This window comes from Loxodonta africana, chromosome 1 (assembly GCF_030014295.1).
Source record: "Loxodonta africana isolate mLoxAfr1 chromosome 1, mLoxAfr1.hap2, whole genome shotgun sequence".
NCBI lineage: Eukaryota > Metazoa > Chordata > Mammalia > Proboscidea > Elephantidae > Loxodonta > Loxodonta africana.
Window position 1 is genome coordinate 76318993 of NC_087342.1, and position 11151 is coordinate 76330143.

Genomic DNA, 11151 nt, shown 5'->3' on the forward strand with positions numbered 1-11151 from the left:
GAGGACTTGAGACATTTACTGATGAAAATCAAACACTACAGCCTTCAGTGTGGATTTCACTTCAACATAAAGAAAACAACAATCCTCACAATTGGACTCAGGTGCGCCCCACCCAAGCCAAGGTTCAATCACCTCATATGCATGTGAAAGCTAGACACTGAATAAGGAAGATGGAAGAAGAAACAAAGCCTTTGATTTATGGTGTTGATGAAGAATATTGAATATACCTCGGACTGCCAGAAGAACGATCTAATCTGTTTGCAAGAAGTAGAGCCAGAATGCTCATTGGAAGAGAGGATGGCAACACTTCATCTAACATACTTCGAACATGCTACAAGGAGGGCCCAGTCCCTGGAGAAGAGCATCATGCTTCGTAGAGTAGAGGGTCAGAGAAAAAGAGGAAGACCCTCAATGAGACATGTTGAGCAGTGACTACAACAATGGGCTCAAGCATAACGACTGTGAGGATGGCGCAGGACAGAGCAGTGTTTCGTTTTCTTGTACATAGGGTACCTATGAATCAGAACCCACTCAAGGGCGCCTAGAAATTACTACGATGCTGCTTCTCTGGGTGGGCCAGTGGTGCAATGGATAATGCATCTGACTACGGATCAGAAGAATCCAAGTTCAAATCCTGGCTGGCTTATTACCCTTCTCTAATTTTGAAGTTCCACACACAAAAAAAGTTACTGTGGAAATATTAGGTTCTGAGAAATAACTCCACCAGGAATTTCATTCTCTCACTGGCAAGTATTTGTTCTGCATCTACCAAGTACAAAGTACAGTGAGGAATGAAAGACTTCAGAGAGACTTGGTGGTCTGATGTCTTGTAAATATCTCATTAGCACTGCCTTTTGTTCTCATTTCTCTCTCATTCGAACTAAATACAAAGGAGCTATTGCTGCCTCTTACACTCTTCTGTAGGTGTTTTTGTGTCATTTGTTTGACTGATTGATTTAATTTTGAAGAAATAACACTATCTTAGGCTGGGTTCTCTAGAGGAGCAAACCAGTGAAGAGTGCATGTACATATGTAAATACGTATCCAGTTGCCACCGAGTCTGTTCCAACTCAGACCACAGAATAGAACAAGCACATAGGGTTTGCAAGAAGCAGCTGGTGGATTCCAAGTGCCTGTGGTTACCAGACAAAGGATTTAAGCACTGCAGCACCAGGGCCCCCTAATTAAGCAGTCCTTTTTAAAATCCTTCTTGAGTCATCCCAATTGGAACATGTTCTCTCCTGTTGAGACCCTGACTGATAGAAAACCAGATAAAAATGATAAGGCCATTATGAGTGGCTGGAAATAGTTCAGAGGAGGGGTGGCTAATAGACAATATTATCAATGTTTTGAATATTGGGCAAGAACATGAAAATAGACATATACTATATTTATAATAGTTATAAAAATACAGAAAAATCACTGGGTCTTTAGCCTGCTTTTTAAGGAGGAGATGAAGACCTGGTAGCAAACAGAAATTGCTTGTGATACTCAAATTCTCTCTCAAAAAGATGATTCTGAAGGATCAAAGACTCAAGGCTGTATTTATTCTTTTCCAGAAAGAAAGGGATATGGTTTTGCCTCTTTTTGCCATTTCAGGAAAACAATGAGCTTTTTATAATCTAGGAAATATTCCATTTACCTTTTTGTGTGCCTTTTCATCACGAATCTTTAAGAATGTATTGTCCTTGCTGTTGCATGCCGTTGAGTGGATTCCAATTCATAGCAACCCTATAGGACAGAGTAGAACCACCTCATGGGCTTTCCTAACCTGTAATTTTTAGTGGAGCAGATCTTCTAGTCTTTTCTCTGGCAGGCCTGCTGGTTTAACATGATTCCTGTTGTCAGGGAGGCTAAGAGTTCATTAGATAAAAAACTGATCATAAAAACAACAATTATAATATAGTTTCTTTAAGTCTACAGCTGGCTATTTTAGCCAGGACTCTAACTTGCAATTGGTTTAAATGAATTACAAATTATCTTATCAGAAAGAAACACTTGTTAGCTCCCTTATATTGGCTTAGGTTGACACTAACTGTGCACTGGTAGCTTTTAGGAGGTTTCTTACAGTTGAATTTCCTGTATTAACAACTCAGCTGCTTTATTTCCGTTTTTCCTGGGCAGCTGTCATTTTAAATTCTCTATATTTGTTAGTAGGGAGTTCCCCTATTCTGAGAAGGGGAGCATAATAACGGGCTCTGATTCTTAGAGATTTGGCTTTAAGGAAACCCAAATAATCTGTTGCCCTCTAGTCCGACTCATAGCAACCCTACAAGACAGGATAGAACTACCCTGTATGGTTTCTGAAGCTGTAATTTCTACATCTTTCTCCTGCGGAGGAGCGCCTGGAGGTTTCAAACCCCTACCTTTCGGTGCTTTACCAGTTTTCTAGGAAAAATAACTCTTCAAGGCACCTAACCAAGGGGAAAAGTAAGCAGCCAAGGTGGCAGTAACATTGCAACTCACTACCCCTGGTTTAAGAGACCAGGGCTCTAACCCTTGAAAAACCCTGCCTTAAAAAAAAAATCTAACCCGTTGAGGTCAAGTCAGTTCCAACCCATAGCAACCCTATAGCTTTAAAAGGCAGCTATTACCCCCCTTGTCCTGAAGCTGATGACTGACACAGTCAAACACTGGCTTTTAGTTTTATTTGGTTCCTAGAAAACTTGATGCTCCACCCTCATTCCCTCTCTGGTTTTCTGGGATGTTTTCAAACAAGTTCCACACTGTCTGCAAGTTTTAACATCTACTACAAGGACTTTTGTCAGAGGAAGTACAGGGCCCCTATTATGCATCCTGAGAGTCTGCTACTTTTGCTCCAATCCAGTGTAGTCGAGATTGGGGTTCTACACGTTGATAAGAAATGGTGATAACCACCTGTTGGTTGTCAAGATAGGGAGTTTGGGGTGGGGTCTCCGGTGCCCTCTTGATTTTACTTAGAGACAGGCCCTCCGCTCTGCAGTACTTTTCTCGGGGGTTGGAGCCAAGATATTCCGAACTTCAGTTTTTAGAGCCTTGGGGGAAAACACGCGAACTCTGTCTCATTTTTCACTATACCAGAAATCAGAAGAGCCGGACTGAGGGGGGAGGCTGAGGGTGCAGCAGTCTGGAAGGGAGAGCTGAGGCGACCTCCTGGGAACAGAAACCCAATCCAGAGGCTTCTCCTGTTACGCCCTGGTCTTTGAGGCTAAAAGATTATTTCCATCCTGGATCCAGGTCTGAAATCCTGGGGCTGTGTTTCTTATTCTCCACCCGGTGGCGTCGAAATCCAAGCGCGCTGTGGCAAAGAAACCAGAAAATTGTTAAAAGATAAATTCTGCTATCATTGGAGCTTTGAGGGACGCTTCAGAATAGGTATTCAGGGACTCGGTGTAGAAAAACAGCAACCATAATGTAAGGAGAGCGGAATAAAAAGCAAACTCAACCGTGGATCCTAAACCTCCTGTTCCACGTCAGGGGCCCTACCCTACAGGCCATCCGAAAAGGAGCAAGAATTGTTTTCCTCACTACCTTCATACCCAGAAAAACCCAGTGCCATCGAGTTGATTCCGACTCCTTGCGACCCTATAGGACAGAATAGAACTGCCCCACAGAGTTTCCAAGGAGCGCCTGGAGGTTTCGAACTGCTCACCCTTTGGGTAGCAGCTGTAGCCCTTAAACCACTACAAAACCAAACCCAGTGCCATCGAGTCGGTTCCGACTCCTAGCGACCCTATAGGACTGAGTACAACTGGCCCATAGAGGTTCCAAGGAGCTCCTGGCAGATCAAACTGCTGACCCTTTGGTTAGCAGCCCTAGCACTTAACCACTGCGCCACCAGGGTTTCCACTCACTAGTTCCCACCCACTGCCCTAGAGTGCATTCGGACTCAGAGTCGCTAGTTAGGAGGTGGGAAATCCAGGCTCTGTGCATCTGTTCCATCTGGGGATACAGCTCTCTTGTTTTCCAGAAAAGAGGCTGCAAAATCTACTGTTTAAGATCATGCCAGTCAGTCAGCTCTTCAAAAGGTCTCAAAAGCAAAAAACCAAAACTGCTACCATGGAGTCCATTCTGACTCATAGAGATGTCCTAGGAGGGAGTAAAACTGCCCTATATGGTTTAAAAGGAGTAGCCTGTGGTTTCCAACTGTCAGATTTCCAACCTTTCAGATTAGCAGCCATACCTCTCAACTGCTGCACCACCAGGGCTATCAAAAGCCTTTGCACAGTAAGAAAAGCAATCACACACTCCCCCTCTTCACTCTTTAGGTCAAGGACAGGCAAAATAATGTCCCATGTGACCTGGAGTTCATAAATGCAAAGGATGGGAAAACAAAACAAAACAAGAAGTGAGCATATTAATGCAGCTGAGAGTGAGGAGAATGAGGGGGTGAGGGGCGATTTTTGTCACTGTTCTCCAGCAGCCAGTTTACTGAGCTTTTTAGGATTTGGGGAATCAATTAAATCAGGATTCAGAAAATATAGGACCTGGCCTGGCCCATTGTTTATGTAACAATAAACCAGATACTTAATTGTTCCAAACTTTTCTGTATTGTTATTTATTGTCTCCTCTTGTACAAAAGGAAATCTTTGCCTAGTTGGAATTTCTTGTAATGAGTGTTTGCAGAGCAAATATTGCACTGATTTCCAAATCTAGGACTATGTTCAAAAGAGGAAATTGAAAATGCAAGAGCATTACTGTTCATGTCACAGATTTCTTGTTGTGGTCAGCCCAGTCCTTGAAGCTCCTGTCCACAACTGGTCAGGAAGGGAAGGATGAGCAGAGGACTTGGGTATATCTAGGTTGGAGCAGTATATTAGCAGGAACTGCCAGAAATTCAAGCTGGATGTGGAAGAGTATGTTTAACAACGGATATCGTTGCTGATGTCAGATGAATCTTGGCTAAAAGCAGAGCACGCCAGAAAAATGTTTACCTGTATTTTATTGACTATGTAAAGGCATTCGACTGTGTGGATCATAACAAATGACAGGTAACAATTTGAAGAATGGAAATTCCAGAACACTTAATTGTGCTCGTGCAGAACCCGTACATAGACCAAAAGGTAGTCTTTCAAACAGAACAAGCAGATACTGCGTGGTTTCAAATCAGGAAATGTATCCGTCAGCACTGTATCCTTTCAACATATTTCTTCGATCTGTATGCTGAGTAAATTATTGGAGAATCTGGACTATACAAAGCATAACATGGCATCAGAAATAGAGGAAGACTCATGGTAGACATTCACACAATACTGGAAATCATGGCCTAGCCAAGTTGACACACACATTTTTGTGGGACTCAATTCAATCCTTGACAACCCATTGACAACCTACAATGTGCAGATGACACAGCGTTGCTTGCTGAAAATGAAGAGAATTTGATGCACTTACTGATGAAGACCAAAGACTACAGCCTGCAGTATGGATTACAGTTCCACATACAGAAAACAAAAAATCTTCACAACTGGACCAATAAGCAACACTATCATAAAGAGAAAACATATTGAAATTGTCAAGAATTTCATTTTACTTGCATTTACGATTAATGGACGTGGAAGCACATGTCAAAAAATAAATTGACCTATTGCATTGGGCAAATCCACTGCAACAGCCCTCTTTAAAGTCTTCAAAAGTGAAGATATCACTTTGAGAACTAAGGTGCATCTGAACCAAGCCATAACATTTTCAGTCATCTCATATGCATGGAAAATGTGAACAATGAAAAAGGAAGATCAAAGAAGAATTGAAGCTTTGAATTGTGGTATTGGAGAAGAATATTGAATATACCTCAGACTGCCAGAAGAAAGAACAAATTTATCTTGGAAGAAGTACAGCCAAAATGCTCCTTAGAAGAGAGATTGGTGAGAATTCAGCTCACATACTTTGGACATGTTATAGGAGGGGCCAGTCCCTGGAGAAGGACATCATGTAGAGGGTCAGCAAAAAAGATGAAGACCCTCAAAGAGATGGACTGACACAGTGGCTGCAACAATGATTGTGAGGATGGCGCAGGAATGGAGACTGTTCTTTTCTGTTGTGCATGGGATTGCTACTTCAGAATCGACTCAACAGCACATAACAACAACAGCAGTTGTATTAATCAGTATTCCAGCAGGAAGCAGGTCACACATCCAAAAAGTGTATTGAGGGGAGATCATTGAAAGGCCTCTTCATAGAGTTAAGGAAACTAATAAGATGTGAGGAAACCCTGAGGGATCAGAACACTGGGAGTCTCAAGCATCCTTAGGCATAAAGGGGCGGGGGAAGGAGCTGAGTTGCCAGAACCTGGCAAGAGCTCTCGCCATGGCAGAGGAGCCACCCATCAGGAGCTGTGCCCATGGGAGAAACACAGCCTCGAAGGGAATGAGTGGAAGGAATATTTGTATCTACCTCTCTCTCTTCCTGCCACCTGATCTCTTGCTAGTGCTTCCCATTGGAATTCTGAATCCAGCTAGAAGCCAGGGACCAAGAAAGCCCAAGTAAAGCAGCCTTCCAAGGTAAAGAGCAGAGCAGAAAATGGACCTGGATGGGCAAATGGAGAATAAATCAGCACACTGGGGCTGTAATTTGTGTGACCCCTTCCTATTTTTGGTTGGGCATGAATTTCTTTTCTATTTAAACCTTGGATAATAAGGTAAATTGGAACTTGAGCAGCTTATAGGAAATATTTACTTCTAGACATTTTTTGTTAGGGGCATAGCCAGTGTGAGAGGGATTACAAATATATTTGCCATAAACTTTCACAAACTTAGGATGCAGTCATCAAATATAGATTCCTCCCAACAGATGCACCCCAGTGAGACTATTATGCAGAATGCGTATCTTCTGTCCAGTAAGGCTGAAGAGGCACCTGTTTCTGGGGAGAATATGGTGCAGCTCTGTCTTCAAGCTATAACTTGGTTTATGCCAAGCAGCCAGGTAAGGATACAGTGATATTTCTTGATTGTACTGTTTCTGCTGAAGGGCAACATAGTCTGTTTCTCTTGGGGAGTCTAGGAGGTTCAGAATGCTAATTTGTAGACTTCCTTCTACGTATACTCTGTCTTGATTTTCTAGTGCTGCTACAACAGAAATTCCACAAGTGGATGGCTTTAACAAAGAGAAGTTATTCTCCTATAGTAGGTTAGAAGTCTGAATTCAGGGCACCAAATGTAGTGGAAAGCCTTCTCTCTCTGTCAGCTCTGGAGGAAGGTCCTTGTCATCAATCTTCCCTTGGTCTAGGAACTTCTCTGCACAGGAACCCCAGGTCCAAAAAATGAGCTCTGCTCGCGGTGCTGCTTTTTTGGTGGTATGAAGCCTTCCACTCTCTGCTCGCTTCCCTTACCTTTTATCTCTTTTAAAATAAAAGGTGATGTGGGCCACACCCCAGGGAAATACCCTTTACATTGGATCTGGGATGTGACCTGAGTAAGGGTGCTACATCCCACCTTAATCCTCTTTAACACAAGCGAATCTGGCCTCATTAACCACAGGCAGAGATTAAGGTTTACAATGCTTTGGAAAACTACACCAAATGGAGACAACAACACAAAACTGGGAACCATGGCATAACCAAGTTGACACATAATTTGGGGTGCACTATTCAATCCATGACATACTCCTATAATGAATTCTCCTTGTAAAATGCATAATAATGATCTATATTCTGATGTCGTAATGTTTCTCTGATACCAAACTAAAAAACAAACCAATTGTTATCAATCAATTGTAAGTCATCATGACCCCACATGTTGTAGAGTAGAACTGAGCTCCATGGAGTTTTCAAGCCTATGACGTTTCAGAAGCAGATCACCTTTTCTGAGATGGCTCTGGGTGTGTTTGAGCCTCTAACATTTCAGTTAGCAGCTAAGTGTTCAACCATTTGCACTACCAAGGACTCATTTCTCTAATAATGATGTTCGGCAAAGTTGTCGATTAGAGAACAGCAGTTACTGGTTCACAAAAATGTAAATATGCAGCAGAATATAATTAAATGCACTACTGCATTCATTAAGGAACTCTTTCTACAAATTAAAAATAAATAAATCATCAATCAATCGATCAACAGAAGTAAAGAAAATGCTTAGTAATACAATTGATTTCTATTCTGGCACAATCTCTGTATATCAAAATGGTGCTGACTGGTAGCAAACACGAGATCTGCAGACCACATTTTCAGTGGCTGTGCTCTACATCAGGTTCTGTGGAGAAACCATCATAGTCATTTACTTCCAAATGACAAGTACACACTGACAGTGATCAAACACATTGGTATGACCTTGAACCCATAGGTAGCTAGCTGGTTCTTTTGGACTAAGTGATGGTACACGAAGCAAAGAAAGGTCCCGGTTTTGTAATCCAGTAGTTCCTTTTGAAGGCAGGTATCTGACAAACAGGGCTCAACTAGAATTCATAACATCTCTCCTTAAACCTAAAGAAAGCCCAGTGTGGTCATAATTGTTATAGACCTTTCAACTCCTTAACAGGTAATGGAAGAAGCACTTTTGCCTCCTCATTTGTAGGAGGGGAAGGAGGCAGCAGTAGAAGCTGAGAAGGTATAGATACATTTCCAGCTAGGCATAAATAACTTTAGCTAGGTTCAGAGAGGCTGGAAGAAATCCCAAGAATGCCAAAGATTCCATAAACCACCCATTCTATTTCGCTTCCAGGAAGAGTCAGAACACAAGAGCTTATTGGCCTTGTGGGAAGTCTGCAGATAGTCTTTTTCACCTTCCTAGTCGTCGGGTTGGCACTGGGTTCTTGGGTTAGTACTGGGTAGGTAAAGAGACATATTACAGCACACCACAGGGCAGAAAGAAGGCTAATAGAGCTTCCAGTGCAGCACAATTCAGTGGGTAGTGTGCCTAGTTCTCTGCTTTCCATAGAGCTCGAAGCCCTAGATTCATACTCCAAAACCACTCTAAGTCATACTTCTCCATAAACGCAATCTTGTCGAGAATAGAGAGAAATTCTTAGCCTGAGGAGCCTGGAGCTGGTTCCAAAATAAGCAGGTCTGGATTCTTTCCCTTCCCCTAATGTCAAATATGAGTACAAGCTCTCAGTCTTGTTTGAAATTTGAGCTCCATTATTTGAATTTCTTTTCTTTCTCTTTTATAGTGTTAATTTATGATATTATATTTTAGTCATGATTATTGTTGCAGAACTATGGTTGCATTGGAAATTGCCCGAAAAACCAGGGACATAAAGCAGTACCTTGGTTTGTTCAAAAATCTGTAATTTGACAGCCTCGTGGGGGTGGGGTGGGGGGAATAGCTCATTTGGGATCCAGATCCACTCAGCTAGGGTGGGTTGAAAGCTGAGGCTAGAATCATCTGAATGGTTGTTCATTCATCAGTCTGTATGAGGCACCACCTGAGTCTTTCTGAGGTCTGAACGAAGGGTTTACAATCATGCCCTTAGCTTCATCTTTAGACCCTGCTTTTCTGAACAATGCCTTGGGTCTGATGTTTTCCCAGAAGACTTTTTGTTAATTGAAGGCTTGTTTGTCATCTGGAGAGGCTGAAACTGTGACAGTTTTATTTTTTAATAACCAGCAAGTCATGGTTCCTTTAAAATTAATGATTCTTTCTTTAGTTTAATCTCTCTGTCTCATAGGCACACACCCTTTTTACCGTAGGCAGCTAGAAAAAGCCAGGGGTCACCTTCAACACGTTGCCTGGAAATATCCTTAGCTAAAGCACCCAGTTCTTTAGGTATTTTTAAAGCACCCAGTTCTTTAGGTATAGTTTTTACTTTCTGCATTACCACAGTGACAGTATTGCTAACCTTTCTGTCAGTAGATAACAAGGGCCCCCTTTCCTTCTGCTTCTAATATTTTCCTCATTCTCCTGACTAGGCACCAGATATAAAAAGTCTTCCTGCTTTGGGGACCTTTCACTAACAGACTCCTGGAGGTCTTACCAGTTTCCACTTGCTGCCTAGTCCCAAAGCCACATGCCTTGGGGTGTGTTACAGCAGTATCTCATTTTCAGGTGAAGATATATAGATATAAATCTGTATTAGTTTGTGCCCATTATGGATTTACTGACTTTCAGCCCCAAATCATCCTTTTACCTGCTTTGTGAAAATATATCTGGGTCTTCAAAATATTGTTCCTTTGCTTCCTAGTACTGAGGATTTGCCTGGAGAGACTGCAAGACAAAGAGGGTTTTGCTCCCTGGTGTCCAGGAGATGCTTGGCCTGCGGCTTCCCCAATGCTCTTGCCCCATGCATGGCTTTCTCCTGCATCAGAAGGTCTAAATTTTGTCAGAATTGCTCTGGAAACATTCCAGAATTGTCTAGTTCAGAACATTTCATTTGTCGACTGTTTGGTTTGAGTTGCGAGAGATGCCTCTTTCTCTGCTGCGCTTGGCTATGGGATTGGTACAGGTGCGCTGGGACGTTGGCAAGAGTATTCAGGGCTGGGCATCTTTGAGGCAGAAAGGTTGCACTACGGACACGGAAGAGAGGGAAGGTCCTGAAACACAGGGTGATGGCCCAGTACTTGGGGGCCCCCAAAACCGGGCGACGCCGAAGGGGCGAGTGGATGTGATCGCAAAAGCAGGAGGAGAGTTAAGGCGGCCAAGACCTAGAAGAAACCTTAGGTGTTGAGGGCCTGGAGGTTAAACTTTGAATAGACCCTGACCGGAACAAAAGAAAGTCGTGTCAGAAGTGGGATTCGAACCCACGCCTCCACTTGGAGACCAGAAACCCCAAACGCGGGAAAGGATACCTTAAGTCTGGCGCCTTAGACCACTCGGCCATCCTGACACTGTGTGTAGCACTTACGCGTGATGACAACAGTACTTTATGATGGTTGTTTCCTTAAGGAAAGACGAAAAGATTATTTCTAAAAACATTAAAGCAGGAAAGAACACGTTTACAGGGACCCTGAAACTTGCGCTGGACAACAGATTTAACACCAGTTCTAAAGACTGGAGCCTAAAGACTGGAGCCTACGCCACCCACCCCACATGCCCTTTTCCCACTGCTCCCCTACCCCCCAGCCCAGACTGCCCAGAAAGACCGGGAGTTACAGCATCAACTTTAAGTAGAGGACATAGGACGCGGATTTTGTCCCCGCTTTGTTGAAACGTCTTTCAACAGCTTTCCGCGAGGCTTACACTATCTCTCGCCCATATTTCATTTTAAGACGTTGTATTAGTGGGGACTGAACCCGTGCGCCGAACTTAA

General features: G+C 42.9%; 1 non-coding gene across 1 annotated transcript; it reads right to left on the bottom strand.

Moving 5' to 3' along the window:
- Positions 1-10621: 10621 nt before the first annotated feature.
- Positions 10622-10728, bottom strand: TRNAL-UAA (transfer RNA leucine (anticodon UAA)). The gene is made up of 2 exons: positions 10691-10728; positions 10622-10667 (listed from the first exon to the last, which is right to left on the bottom strand). It is a non-coding gene; the product is annotated as a tRNA-Leu (tRNA).
- Between the last annotated feature and the right edge of the window lie 423 nt (positions 10729-11151).